The 13,307-nt window shown below is 34.9% G+C and overlaps 1 protein-coding gene across 2 annotated transcripts in view; it reads left to right on the forward strand.

Moving 5' to 3' along the window:
• Positions 1-13,307, forward strand: part of SEMA3D (semaphorin 3D) — a 233,240-nt gene that overhangs the window by 29,858 nt on the left and 190,075 nt on the right. The window contains exon 2 of one of the 2 annotated variants that reach the window (XM_069586653.1): positions 6,432-6,526. The exons of the other annotated variant lie outside the window; for it this stretch is intronic. The gene's annotated coding sequence lies outside the window, so the exon portion shown is untranslated. The remainder of the gene's footprint in view (positions 1-6,431; positions 6,527-13,307) is intronic. 2 annotated transcript variants of the gene reach the window in all.

Raw genomic sequence — 13,307 nt, forward strand, 5'->3', positions numbered from 1 at the left:
TGGAAAATTCTTAGAGAGAATTCTTAGAGAGATGGGAATACCAGACCACCTTACCTGCCTCCTGAGAAATCTGTATGCAGGTCAAGAAGCAACAGTTAGATCCAGACATGGAACAACAGACTGGGTCTAAATCAAGACAGGACTATGTCAAGGCTATATATTGCCATCCTACTCATTTAACTTATATGCAGAGTACATCATGTGAAGTGCTGGGCTAGATGAAACACAAACTAGAATTAAGATTGTTGGGAGAAATATCAATAACCTCAGATATGCAGATGATACCACCCTTATGGCAGAAAGCAAAGATGAACTAAAGAGCCTCTTGATGAAAGTGAAAGAAGAGAGTGAAAATGTTGGCTTAAAACTCAACATTCAAAAAATGAAGATTATGGCATCTGGTCCCATCAGTTCATGGCAAATAGATGGGGAAACAATGGAAACGGTGAGAGACTTGAATGAATACCCTGAATATTCATTTGAAGGACCAATGCTGAAGCTGAAACTCTAATACTTTGGCTACCTGGTGTGAAGAACTGACTCATTGGAAAAGGCTCTGATGCTGGAAAAGATTGAAGGAAGGAGGAGGAGAAGGGGACATCAGAGGATGAGATTGTTGGATGGCATCACCGACATGATGGACATGAGATTGAGCAAGCTCCAGGAGTTGGTGATGTACAGGGAAACCTGGCTTGGTACAGTCCATGTGGTTACAAAGTCGGCAACTGATCTGAACTCACAACACCTATAAGCAATCATACATACAATGGTATGATCAGGTGTTTTGGCTGTAGTCTGTTATATGTTATACCCTCCTGTACATAAACCCCAACTCATATTTCTTTCCCTCTATGTCATAAAATGTGTAAAATAAAACAGGGTTTTACTTTCTTAACCTCTTTATTTTTGTTGTCACCAACTACTGACCTCAATTTAATTAACAAGAATCGTGAATAGTCGATGCTCTTGTTTAAAAGGAATGACCAGAAGTGGACTTAAAGGCTGTGAATTTTGAAAAATTGTTATACATATGCATCAAATTACTGAAAAAAATCACAAATGATGAAATCATTGAGGGTAAGGCACAGTTTTCTCCTGATAATGTTATTCTTTCATCATCAACTGTACTCTCATATCACTATTGTCATTCATATCTTGTCCAGAGTGATGGCAAAATCCAATTCAAATGCCTTCAGTTGGTATGAGCTGGCTTTAATCTAACTTTGCTGCTTAGTTCACACTCATTTTAGCCACACAGAATTATGATATCACCTCTTTTCTCATGCCATATCTTATATGTCTCTTAAAATAATACCCATTCTCAAATTCCAGCTTAAATGATATCCCTACTATGAAATTTTCAGATTCTATCCATTCCCCTTCTATCTCAGTCAAGAAATAATTTTTAACAATTTGGTTCATATTTTATATCTCTTTTATAGCACTTACATTCTGCCTAAATTACAAACAAAATACAGTGGAGTTGGATCTTATACAGGTTATAAGTTCAATATTTAAAATCACATCTTGTCAATGTTGTCCTGAAAAGTCATTAAATTAATACATAAAATGTATTATACAGCATTTGTGTGCCACATTAGGAGCTGACATTCAGTCTGTCAATAATATGTAACACTGAAAGTTTTCCTTCTACATTGGATCAAGTCACTGTGTCTTCACTTCAGCACAGATGAAGTAATTGGCTTGTATTTAGAGTCTGTGTTGTATGAAAAAATCCCATGCCTCTTTAAACATGAAAATCAAATCCAGCTTGATGAGATGTTTAGACTATGAGAACTGAGAATGACAAAGGGGATTTCTTTTTTCTTGCCCTCAAAATTATTTTTAAAAAGCTAAGTTATCCAAAAATTTTTCCTATCATCTCGATTTTCATGACATTTGGTTGCATACTTTCCTGAAAGTTTGGGTCAGTAAGTAGATAGATAGAAAGAAAGAAAGCTAGATAAATGGAGGTTTGGGTAAAAATATACTATTTGGAGACTATGATGGTTTAGTTACTAAGTTGTGTCCGACTCTTGTGACCCCATGGACTGTAGCCAGCCAGGCTTCTCTGTCCATGAGGTTTTCCAGTCAAGAATACTGGAGTGGGTTGCCATTTCCTTCTCCAGGGGATCTTCCAAACCCAGGAATCAAACCTGGGTCTCCTGCCTTGCAGGGGGATTCCTGAATTGCAGACGGATTCTTTACTAACTGAGTTAGGAGAAAAGGACTATGTCATATTTTAAAACTTCTGTACATCAGAACAAACAACAGAGTGAAAAGGAAACCCATGAAAAAGAAGAGATAATTGAAAATAATATATCTGAAAAAGCTTAATATCCAGAATATATAAAGGACTCCTACAACTCAACACAACAAAAAACTAATTGAAAAATGAGCAAGGATTGAATAGATATTTATTCAAAGAATATTTAGAAGTAGCCAATGAGCATATGAAAAGATATTCGGAATCACTAATCATTAGAAAAATACAAATCGAAGCCATTGTGAGTTATCACTTCACATCTTAAGATGGCTACTGTCCAAACAACAGAAATAACATGGGTTGGTAAAGATGTAAAGAAATTGGAATTCTTGTTGCACTGTTGGTGGCAATGTAAAATGATCTAGCCTCTTAGGAAAACAGTACTAAGTTTTCATTAAGAAGCTGAAAATATAATTACCACATCATCTAGCAATCCCACTTCTGGGTATACATTGCAAAAACTTGAAAGCAGGATATCAAAAAACTATTTGCATATGTAAGCTTATTGTGGCATTATCCAAAATAACCATGATGTGGAAACAACCCAAATGTCTGTCACTGGATAAATGGACAGACAAAATGTGGTATGAGAAGGGGGCGACAGAGGATGAGATGGTTGGATGGCATCACCAACTCAATGGACATGAGTTTGAGCAAATTCCGGGAGATGGTGAAAGACAGGGAAGCCTGGCGTTCTGCCATCCATGGGCTCGCCAACTGAGTGACTGAACAACAGCAACAACATTGGAAAGTGATTCAGACTTAAAAAAGAAGGAAATCCTGTCACATGGCAAACATGGATAAACCTTAAAGACATTATGCTAAGTGCAATAACCCAGTCACAAAAGACACATGGTATATTGTTGCACTTCAGTGAGGTATCTAAGTAGTCAAACTCACAGAAACCAGAAAGTGGTGGTTTCAGCTGCTGGGGGCAGGGAGAAATGGGGAGTTGTTCAATGGATGCTGGAGTTTCAGTTTTGTAAGATGAAAAAGTTCTGGAGATCTGTTTTACAACAGTGTACATATATATAGTAATACTGAGTTTTACACTTAACAATGGTTAAGATAATAAATTTCATGTTACTTTTTTTTTTTTTACCAAAACTAAAAATGACTAAAGAATACTAACTTAAATAAATAGTTTAAATCTAGGATGCTTGGCATTATATGATGTAGTGGCTCAGTTCAAATTATTCTGAAAGGCTTTGCAATAAAAGCATTGTTAAAAGAACAAAATTTTATTCAGATAGACCTTTGTTCAAATCCATGCTCTGCTGCTGACTAAAACTGCTTAATTTTTCTGAGCATCAGTTTCATCACATGCTAATTGGATTAAAAATAGTATCTACCTGCAGAAACTTGAAATGCATTGAAGTTCAGCATACTGTAAGCCTTCAAAAAAGATTATTATTACTATTATTGATGGTTCCATTTAAAAAATAATCATTTGTAACTTACAGTGAAAATTCAAGCCTTCTTTGTTAGAAAAGCATCTATGACTTTGCTCATTTCAATTTATACTTGGAAGATAGGCAGTACTTTTTTTTTCCTTCCTACTATTTTTGAAAAGGCATTCAGACATGAAATGCTTGATTATTTACTTGAATGAGGATTGAAACACTTGGCTAGTTGACGGCAATTCTGGGAATGAGAAAAAGGGCCCCTCTTTGAGTGATTGAAGCTGGATTTCTGAATTGGATCTTTCAAAAATAATGGGATTCTTTGCCCATTTTCCATGAATTTACATTTTTCATAGAAAATTGTCTTGGATCAGATAAATTTTAAGTAACATCTCTTATTTTTTCATTACTTTAAAAAATGCAGCCCTAAATTATCTTAATCTTTCTTACTCTCCTTAATATCCTTTCTGTTGGATATTTGATTCTTTCTATATTTAGTTTTCTATCCTGTGACTATTTTTAAAGTCTGTTTTTTTCAGATTCGGTTTCTTATTTTTCAAGTGTGATAAATATACTCTCATGAATTTTTAGAAATTTAGCTTTGTTTTACTGTTCACTTTCTCACAAGTACTATGTTCTTTGCTTGGCAAGAATTTTCTTACTAAATTATGATTCTGTTGTGTGGTGAGTGATATTTTCTACTTTACACAGATAAAGAAACTGAGACATAAATTACATAACTTGCCCAAGTTCCCACCCACAAAGTGTGAAGAATGGGACATGGACCCAGGTGGTTTGATTTCAGAGCTCAGGCTCTCCAGAGCTGCACAAGTATCCTCATTTTCTCAAAGATGCACTTTCAAAAGCAGCCTCTTTTTTTCCTTTTCTTTATTCTCTATATATTTTACAGTCCTACTCATTTCTTTAAGGAATATCCCCCTTCCCTTGAAAATGTAGATCAACATTTTAGAATGTAATGTGTTCCCTTGTGTGCTCCTGCATTTCTTACTGCATCTCTGTTCTCCCAGGTCACTGACTCACTGCTGGGGATGTCCTTGGCCTCTTTGCCCTATGACATTCAGTTGCTAACTCCATTCTTTTACTTCTGTCTTCCAAGGAGTCTGAGCTTTTGAATGTTATTTTCCTTTCATTCAGTTCCAAAATGATGTTTCCCTCTGCTGAGTGTATTTCCTCTAAGCTACTGGAACCTTCTGTTGTGTAGATTGCTCCTTGGTGCATTTGGAATGAAGCTGCCAAAGTTCTTTTTGTACATATGCTTGCTTTTCTGTTCCTGGAAACTCCACAGAGTTTCCTCTCATTTTCTACATTTTTCTTCTTCAAGTTTCACCTCACTCACCTAGTATACGTCTGCCATATTGTTTTCTCTCCACCCTAGTTAACTTCACAGTATCCTCTTGTTCTGAATGCTTCAATCTACCCAAACCTTCCACTGTCTTTTTATTGTGACAAGAGTTGTATTTTAATCATGCCATGCCATTCTGTGAAAACCAATGGCTACACATTCTGGAAACTTCAGCAACTAAGTTTTTTTCTTTTTTTTTTTTTTAACCTGATCTACTTTATCTGTTTCCTTCATTTCTCTCATAAGAATCATGCTTTAATGATTTGCAAGAAGCTCATGATGAGGACCTGGCTTTACACAGTAATCACTCTTAAGTGAACTTTAAGTGCTTATTGGTGCTATGGTTGAGGACACGAATCATATAAGAAATCCAGGGCAACGGAAAGATCGCAGGGCATACAGTGAGAGGATCTGAGTCTTTGCCATTGGTGGTTCTTCTTGTCAACCTGATTTTAGCTTCTACAATATTTCCTCTTACTCTCAGCTTTATTTGTCACGTGAAGGATTAATAATACTTAACTCCAAAGGGGAGATTCAAATGAGACAAAAAGCACACACATATTTTATAATTTGGAAATTGCCATACAACAGGTACAAATTATTATTATATTGGCTTTCAAAGCACAGAGATGAAAGTTTGTCAAGCACATACCAATGTAAATAAAAATGAAAGGCAAATATGACTAGAACTGTATAAGGATTTCATTTATTTATAGTTTTCTCTCTAGCATCAGAAGTTTTCTTAAAATATCGACATCTTCATTTAAGGTTTTATTTAATAAAAGAAAATTTCTACATAGCCTTAAGAATATTTGAGTGTCTGAAGGTAGTAGGCAACATGCTTTGCTGATCTGAATATCATAATCCAAAAATAATACCATGTATGTAGTTCGCAATTTCTTCATGTGATAGGATGGCTGTTCCAGTGCAGTTCATAGGGAAAACACAGATGGGTGGCAAGGACATGCATTGGCATGTGTTATTATGGATGAAGTTCCACCTGGAAATCCTTTGCTTTCTTCTGTGAGGAGTCATCTCACTCCCACAGAATTGGTGATTTCAAGGTTTTATATCTACCCACATGTCTAATTATATAAGTGATTCATTTACAGTTTAATCTTTAAAAATAGCATATTGCAAACCAACACATAGACTCACTAGAAGCCATATTAAAAAGATTTATTATCCCATTTTATTCCCTTATGAAAACTACTGAATTATTATATACCATTTCAAGCCATTAATGAAGACCTTTGTATGAATAAAATATGGAGGATAAAACTAAGTTTTTCAGTTCTTTTCAAAATGAGCTTGAACTGTTAACAGGATTCTCTCTCTGTTTTTTTTTTTGTTTGTTTGTTTGTTTGTTTTTAATTCTGTTGATTGCTTTGTCTTCTAGAATCATGGTAACCAACTGAGTGGTCAAGTTGCTTGTATCTTATGCATACAGACTGATACCAGCAGTTTCCTAGGACGTGCCTCACTCCACATCAGGTGAACAGATTTATCATTTGTATGTTAATACTTCCCTTCCTAATTTTAGGGTTGTCTTCTTTTCTGCCTTCTTGAAATTGTTCTCTGTGAACCTCTCCCCTTGGTTCCAGCTTGAATAATAATGGTTTTCCTCTAGGTTATTTATGTCCTTTGCCTGTTTGTAGATAGCTACCTTGCCCATCCACTTGTTGCTCTGCCAAGAAGTGCTTGTTTACTGCTTTAATCTTTTATCATAAATCATTTTTTTCTATATCTTAATCACTCTTCCATCGTGTCTCTGAACTCCTTCCAGCTTCTCTGCACCTTTTGGATAATGAGGTGCCTGGATCTAAGCACCAGTTGCGGTCCTCCCATCAGTCCTGTCTAGGAGGGTTCCATCATATCCAGGATGATGTTTTCTTGTTTCTTTAGGTATGATGCCTGTCTCTACAGGCAGAGTCAAGTGCAGCCTCATCTTCCTTACTCTCCTGCAGCTCTCTTCTGGCTTATCCTTTTCCAGAGTGAAAATCCCAATTTCTCTCCTCTTCTCACTCTCATTTTCTTGCTTCTAGCTCTTAGTATAAGTCTGTGCATATCATTCTTTACTGTGTTTATTTTACTCATCCTGCCTGCCTCATGATCTAATTAATTTGTTTTATTTCCCTTTTTCTCTCCATTTCTTGGTTAACTCAACATCTTCCCAGTCCCACCATTTTCCAGTTGGTGCTGACAACAAACCATCCACCTCTTAGTCAAATTTACTTCCTTCACTCCTCCATTGTAAAAGATACTCTTATTTCCTTATGGTTATCTAACATCCTACCTTGTCATTTTTAGAAAAATCAATCAGTAGCTTGGCATTATTTTACTAGGTTTGAAAATTTAGTTTTATCAGTTCCTCAGAGAATGAAGCTATATATTCTATTTAAGACTACTGTGTGGAATCTAAGAAAATGACATTTAGTTCAGTTTTTAACCCATAAATTGTATATTTTGGGGAAAGATATGATAGATCTCATGACTCTGAAATAGTTACAGTATAAATCATGGTTTGTGTTTCTTCAGTACCTGTTAATCCTTTCTTTCTCCACTGCATTCTTCCCTGTCCTTCCTACTTCCTTCCTTCCCTCACACCATGGTTCCTGAAGTCCTGGCATCTGCAGGATGATGTGAGCAGGAGAATGCTGTGCCTGTGATTCTAGACCCTGTTCTCAGAGTGTTGAACTGTGCAGCCACATCAAATCACTTACCTTGTCACTTGCGTCCTCATAGATAACAAGAGTGAGGTTCCCAAACATGACGACTGAGAATGAAGCAGCATTTTATTCACAAAGTGTAGGAATAGTGAGACAGAAATCCTAAATAAGGTTTAGGGTTGGATTGAGAAGAGCCTCAAAAAATTGTATGTGAAACAACAGAAGGCTTCATGCCAAATGAATTTCATCAAAACCTTCTACAGTATGAATATGTTTGTGTATGAAGGAAGAATTGATGTGAGGGAGGCTAAGAAAAGATGCTAGGGAAATATTTTAACAAACTAGAAATTAGGTAGCAAAAGCAGATAAGGGTTAGAGGTTGGAGGAAAATTTGAATCTGGTATTACGCTTTTGGGAAACAACTTTACAGTCAGTGGCTTGTCAGAGTCTTTCCACCTGGAGTGTTTTCATGGTTAATCCAGACTCCTGAATGTCCCTCTGTGACTTGCTGAAAAAGAGTATTTGGAGATGGTGTCATAGAAACTGTAAGTGTTACAATCCCCTGAATTGCTTCATATCCTTATAAGTGGTTACAAAATCATCAGGTGAAACAGTTGTCATTGTCACTATCAGTTAACTTTAGGGTCTAGTGTTAACAGGAAAAGGAGTACCTGAAGGAGGTTAATGGACCAAGAGATTAGGATCATGGAGGGAAAGACCAGTGGCTGTGATGAATAAGTGATGTGGTTAACCAAGCAATAGACACAATAGGTGTGGTTAGTGGGAATGTTTGCAAAAGTTTAATTAAGGAATTCTTGAGAGACCTAGGAATTCTGAACTTCTGCTTTTAGAGGAATAGAAAAACTTCTGAATGATATTGCAAATCAGTGTGTTCACACTGATTTTTAAGCAAAAATTGAGAACAGAATATTGTTAGGGGAAAATATCCAAAGTATATAAATATTTTCTTGTTTTGTTCTCTTTTGTTTTCCCCAAAGACTGATGGCAACGTAAAGCAATAAATCAATGCTTTTCATTTATTTTGGGCTTCCCTGGTGGCTCAGATGGTAAAGAATCTGCCTGCAATGTGGGAAATGCACGTTTGATTCCTAAGAGAGGAAGATTCCCTGGAAAAGGGAATGGCAACCCACTACAGTATTCTTGCCTGGAGAATTCCATGGACAGACGAGCCTGGCGGCTACACTCCATAGGGTTGCAATCAGACACTGTTGAAATGTCAGAGTACACACACACACACACACACACACACCCCGGTATTTTAACATTAACTTCAAAATTGTTACCTCATTTGATAGTGATATAATTTATTTACTGCCACATTTTTAGTATTGGCTTATTTCAGCCATCTAATCAAATAAGAATGAATCTTTATTTCATAAAATTTTGTTGTGTTAGTCGCTTAGTCGCGTCTGACTCTTTGCGACCCCATGGACTGTAGCCCACCAGTCTCCTCTGTCCATGGGATTTTCCAGGCAAGAATACTGTAGTGAGTTGCCATTCCCTTCTACAGGAGATCTTCCAGACCCAGGGATTGAACCTAGGTCTCCTACATTGCCAGTAGATTAGTTACTATTTTTTTCTACAGGCAGATTATTTATTTATTATTACCAAATAAATACTGATTATTTGGTCTGAACCACCAAAATCTTCATAAAACGGAGAAAAAAAAATCAAAACCCAGATCTTTAAATATATCTTACTTACAAAGTAGGCTTGTGTCTGGGATAATGAGGCTTTCTATATCTCAAAATGGCATTTATTCCTGAAGCATGCCAGCCTCTCAGCACAGTGACTTACTGTGTTTATCTTCATAAAGAAGAAAGTAAACTATTATGCAGACTCACTTCCATTTGGGAACCATAGTGCCAAGTGTTAATAGCATCATTATTTTCAAACAAAATGTGTTAGAAACATTACGTTTTTGTTATGGATTTCATGTGGGAATTTCCGTGAAGGGTTTATATTTGATAGTCTATAATTTAGCCACATGGCATAACTATTTTCTTACAGTACCTATTATGCTAATGATCTGCAGGGTAGACAGATTGGCCCTTTAGTAAAGAAATGTCAATTTCTTAACCTCTGATACCTGTCTTTTTGAATGTATCATTTATACTGATTGAATATGGGTGGTATTTTAGTGATATATTTGGAGGGAAATTTAAACAAACACATGAAGAAATGGAGTTTGCTGTTAAGTTGGTAAACATCTTAAAAATTTTTGGTATTGAATTAGAATGCCAGCAAGACCATAAGAACTAAAGAGAGACTTGATTTTCTTAAGAGAAAAATTTGGAACTTTGTTACATTTGAAAATCCACTTGTTCTTTTAGGTGGTGGAATCAAGTTCTAACATTCTATGAAATACATAAAAGTTGGAGACTGCTTTGCTGAATTAAGACTTCTTTATCTTATGGCATAGTATGAGGTATAAATATAGTAACACCTTATTTTGTCTACATGTAGCATTCCTAAGCTAATATATATAAACTTTATATATGAGAAGTTGATAATTCAAAACTACTAATCTTTAGAAGAAAAATCAATGTGATTGAATAAATTCAAATAAATTTGAACTTAAAAGCATATCAGGTAAAATGTTTGATGAGTTATATTGTTCACTCTTGATTTCAATAGCTCAGCATTAAATTGTTGATTAAGATGCCTCAGTTTTTAAATGAGAAATCAAAGACTGCTTACTTGTTCTCCTATAGATGCAAAAACTACTTTGTTAATGTCAGACTCTTTAATAATTTGCATTCTATTAATATTAAAGAGCTAACCTGCATTATAAATAAATATGAAAATAAAGCAATAAACCATCAAAATATCTAAAATGGATAACCAACAAGGTCTTACTGTATCACACAGGAAATTCTGCTAAATGTTATGTGGCAGCCTGGATGGCAGGGGAATTTGAGTGAGAATGGATATATGTATATATATGGCTGAGTTCCTTCTCTGTCCACCTGAAACTGTTACAACATTGTTAATCAGCTATACTCAAATATAAAATAAGAAGTTTTAAAAAATAAAACATTAATATCTGTAAATATGGTACACCTATAAGGTAAAAAAGCTACAATTATATTTTTATGCTGTTTCAAATAATGTTTCACAGTCACTAAATATATAACTCAATCATTTGCAAAATGTTTTTAACACCATCAGTAGGGGCTGCTTACTTATTTGTCTATAACTAAAGATTCATGTCCTCTTTACCTATTGCTCTCTTAGGTTTCAGTATGACTAAGTGTTACCAGAGATTTAATATGTATCCATGGAAAAGAAATAACTAGTTGACCCATCAGGGAGATTAATATTAACACCATCACCTCATGATTACTGAGCTCTAATGGACAAATTAACTAACCTCCTAGTGATTTAGTGTGCAGTAATAGAAATATTTTATTAGTTATTATTATGTCTTAGCAACATGTTTTTAACTTCTAAGAGAAGTTAAAAGTATTTCTATCATGCTGAATTGTTTAGAGGTGAAGTATATTGATAGCTTCATCTCACATTTAAAAACATCTTTTTAAAAAATCAGGTGGATTAGCAGGATGTGTAGATATGTGATAAAGGTAACATAGAAAACTATTAATCATTGAATGTTGCTTTACACTTTAGGTTTTATAAATATTTAAAATTTTTTATAACAAAAATTTGGTAAATCATTTGCAACATAGACTATTACATCATTTTTGAAATGCAATCAATGTGATAAAATATGAAGGGAGCTGCCAATAATAACATTATATAATTCCTTATAAGTAGAAAGACAAGCTAGGGTATATTTTAAAATATGAAGTATATTTTTAAAGTAAATCTGAATTTTAGCTAAATTCCTTTCAGATGTATATGTTTCTTGAAAAAGATTTTACTCTTTCTCCAGATTATGTATTTAAACCTAATTGTTTTTTATGGTCATCTATTATTTGGGGCTAACCTAAAGTTATCACTTTGTGTTATATTTTAATCAATGGGCTTATCCACTTTTATAGTTCTCTCTGGTGCATTTATAAAGTGCACTTTATACTTCACTTCTACTTTCCTATAACCAAGGAAACAATATGCACTACTGTATTTCAAGCCATTGCCATCCCAACCATTACTTCATTTGCAATAAAAAGCACAAAAAAACTGGGCAAGTGCATTTCATGCAGGTTTATTTCTAAAGTGTTAATAAGTAAAAATGCCTGATCAGTGTTGGCACAGAAGTGGCAGACCCCCCACATGGCAGTAGGATTTGAGTATCTATCTTTCCATCGCCTCTCATCTATTAGTCCTTCTGGGTTTTGTTCCATCTTTTTTTCTTTTTAAATAAAATATTTAACGTAAACTACCACAACATTGTTAATCAGCTATACTCTAAACACACATTAAAAAGTTTAAGTTAAAAAATATTTAACAGTCTGTTTACAGCACATGTTATCAGCCACTATGAATTATTACTATCTGACTTTAATTGGGAGCTTTAATTACTATATATCCTAAGAAAATGGAGTATAGGGAGAGTTTGGAACTTAGAGCTCTGTAACATCTGAACATTCCTCAGTTCAGTAGGCACAGGGGAGATAGGGGTCCAGGTGCTCAGTAGCAAGCTTTAGCGCTGTGTGCTGGAAAGGAGGAGGAGAGAATGGCCTCCTTGGGCTGAGTAGATAGAGGGAAAGGAGAGTGTCTGGGTGACTCTTCGCCACAGCTAGCAGTTTGTGGGTAATATATGGCCATACCACATGCAGTATTCTTTATAGATATGGTCAGTTCAAAAAGATCTTGGATACAAATGACGATTGAATCTCTGCCATATAATTCTACTGGTATTTTTCACTGAAACAGTTTGAATGTAAAGTAATTATGATGCTTTGGCTCCTACTAATCACCTAACTTTTAATATCATCAAGATTAGAAATTACCTGTCAATAATTAGTTGTCTGTCTCAGAATCAGGGTCACAGCTTTGTGTTAATATACCAGTATGAACAAGTGCAAGTGTCTTAATTTCTGAGGCTACTTGAATTTGATTTCCATGGGCACCAATAGCAAAATATTGACAACTATGATAGGGCTTTCTATTACTTAATTAGGTTTATAGAATAACAAAATTTACCAAGTGCGTAGCAAGCATTTGATCAGTTTATCACCTGAATCAATATTTGTATCTGTTTTCTAAGATTTACTTTCTATAGAACTTACTTTCATAATGAAATTATCAATGTATATTTGAAGCCATATCACTAGTGTCTAATCTTAGAAATGTACTTTTAATATTAAATTATTATTAGCTCTGTAAATGCTCTATTGTTTCACTGTTTTCCAGGTATCATCAATAGCTCTTTCTCTCTTTTTTTTTTTTTTACTGTACGATGTTTATACACACTGCTGAGATCATTTTCATCCTTGTCAACTTCTCCACAAACACAATACAGGTTTGTGTTGTGCTCATATAGTACTACTAGTCCTCTTTTTAGGCAAAAATACAGATATCTTTTGACAACCAAATTTAATTTGTTCATCTGAGATCAAATTTAGTTGTGAATGTTGAAATCTCTGTCATTTGCTTGTGGTTAGCAATTATCCTTTCAT

Source organism: Ovis canadensis, chromosome 4, assembly GCF_042477335.2.
Source record: "Ovis canadensis isolate MfBH-ARS-UI-01 breed Bighorn chromosome 4, ARS-UI_OviCan_v2, whole genome shotgun sequence".
In the NCBI taxonomy this organism is placed as follows: Eukaryota; Metazoa; Chordata; class Mammalia; order Artiodactyla; family Bovidae; genus Ovis; species Ovis canadensis.